Source organism: Triturus cristatus, chromosome 12 (assembly GCF_964204655.1).
Source record: "Triturus cristatus chromosome 12, aTriCri1.1, whole genome shotgun sequence".
In the NCBI taxonomy this organism is placed as follows: Eukaryota; Metazoa; Chordata; class Amphibia; order Caudata; family Salamandridae; genus Triturus; species Triturus cristatus.
The window spans coordinates 717,411,157-717,413,551 of record NC_140595.1 but is presented as its reverse complement, the minus strand read 5'-3'; the positions used below and the strand labels follow the sequence as shown (position 1 = coordinate 717,413,551).

The 2,395-nt window shown below is 39.4% G+C and overlaps 1 non-coding gene across 1 annotated transcript; it reads left to right on the top strand.

Annotated features, from left to right (window-relative positions):
- Positions 1 to 248: 248 nt before the first annotated feature.
- On the top strand, positions 249 to 320 carry TRNAW-CCA (transfer RNA tryptophan (anticodon CCA)). Its single transcript has one exon. It is a non-coding gene; the product is annotated as a tRNA-Trp (tRNA).
- Positions 321 to 2,395: the final 2,075 nt, after the last annotated feature.

The window sequence follows — 2,395 nt, the reverse complement described above, 5'->3', positions numbered from 1 at the left end:
CATGAATTTATAGATGTACTGAGATCTTGTATCCGCGTCTTAGAAAAGCTTTACGGGAAGAAAAAAAAATAACATTATTCGTAAATCATATCAAATACTGATCAACTGTACTGGGCTTGTTTTGAACACTGGGATTTGTTTGTCTGTTTTCATTGACCTGTGACATAAAAAACATAGACCCTCACAAGATATAATGTGCACCCATTTCTCTCCCTTATAAATGTCATAGAACCCGTAAATGAACAGCTGACCTCGTGGCGCAACGGTAGCGCGTCTGACTCCAGATCAGAAGGTTGCGTGTTCAAATCACGTCGGGGTCAATTATTTTTTTTTTGTGCTGTATAGCTTAGTATAATTTATGACTTTTCCTAAAATAGATATTCTTCAAATTGTGAAGTTTACTATTTCGAAACGTTTTCACAGTACGCATTTAACCCTCAAAATGTTATGTAGTACCAACATTTACCAGATGGGGGACCTTAGCTTGCTAAGCAAGGAAGGTACTGACTGAACTCATGGGCTGTTACTACAATGCAGTCCTATGAGCGCTGTTAAACGAATCAGTGATATGAAACCCGGAAATGTTACATCAGCGACTGGCATCATTTCAAGAGCTGAGAATCACTGGGCGATGCATTATGATACATTTTTAAAAAGTGCACCTACAAGCAGTCGACCTGCATGGGAGTCAGAGTTTTAGTGGCTGTGGGGGTGGAAATGTCAGTGTGCAGCAGAGAGGTTGTTTACAATTCTGGCTATAGCGTACTGTACCGAACAGAAGGCTGGCTTTATTTAGCGTAGGTGCCATCCACTAGAACAATCTTTGTTGACACACCCTCCCCCCACAAAGATATCCTTTACTAATTCCCTCACTAACAACCCCCAATGATGTTCCTCATCTCTCCTTAGCTCCTCTCTCATTCATTTATTTTATAGCGCCCCTCATACCAATGCAGACTGTCAGAGCGCTTTACATCTTAAGCATAATATTCATTTGATGTTTATTTAGGTTAATAAAACCATAAAAGGTTTTCAGAAAAATAAAACAATACAAAAATTTCCACAGTACATCATTTTGAACATAAAATCCAATACTACTAATTCCACTGGATTCTACATGGATTTGACCGACCAGTTTTGTGATGTTCTAGAGCAGAGGTCTTCAAACTTTTGTAGGTTGAGCCCCCCCAGATGAATTTTTTTAGATGTAGGGCCCCCCCACCACCTGACAGAAATTTCTGGAAGTGACCGCAACGCACATATTCCGGGCATATCCAGCAAATAATGTTCAATACAATAAGAGTGTCTAGTAAACTGCAGGTTTGTGAGTGGGTGTAGTGAAATGACAGGCTTATTGCACAGTTCAAAATACAATTTTCCAAGATAAAATGTGCGCAAATTGTTTTTACTAGGATGCTTTCTTTTACACATGACATAGATTGATAAGAACACCACCAACATAAATGTGAGAGGTGTGCCTGTTTTTTAGAGACGGTTAATCTGTGGATGGATTTTTGCTGCTGCCATCCTCAGGTTGTGCTCCACGTTCAGTCTTGAACGGCACTTAGTCTTTAATACCGCAAGTGCTGAGAACCCAATCTCACAAATGGGATGAGCTGAAAGGCAAGAGTCTTGATAGCAGTTTCTCCCAAAGCTGAATATTCTGCAGACATTTTCAGCCAAGACAGGGACTCTCTAGAAATCAGTAACAAACGTTTTAGAACTAATAATAAATTAATGATGTTGTCTATTTTACTTCAGAGTAATGTTGTCTGACAAACTTTGTGATGGCATGGACATGTTAGGGATTTTAGGTGCCCTGGGCCAAAACTAATTTGGGGGCCCCTGTTCAGTACTGCTTTGAGTTTAAATGATTTACTTTCAGCTCTGCCATACCCTATTTAGCCAGGCTACTAACGGTGCACAGGCACTGTAGTCAAAATTCTAAAAGCGTTTACAACTAATATTCAGAGATAGTGATGTGTTTTCACCGTTGTATCAAAGCAGCGCCCACTAATTTTTACAGTGAATAATAATATCTGTGATATCCTCCAATTTCTCATATGTGAGGACCCGCTTGGATCTAACTTTTTTATTGTTAACTTTTTTATGGTTGTTGAATGAAACAAACACATTTCTCTGCAAATAGTAGTAGACTCCCTCACATCAATCACATTAAACAGAAATTAAACAAAACAGTATTTGCAAGAATCTGTTTAGGAATTATTCCAGGCCTACAGGGTAAAACCAGAACTGTCTCTATCAAGGGGCCCCTGGAAGTCTAGATTGCAGTGCATTTAGATGTCTCCTTTTCTAATTTAGGACGAAAACATTGATGGGGTGTGCATTTTAGTGCAGAGTGGGACGAATGAATGTATGGTATGGGGTGGGCTTA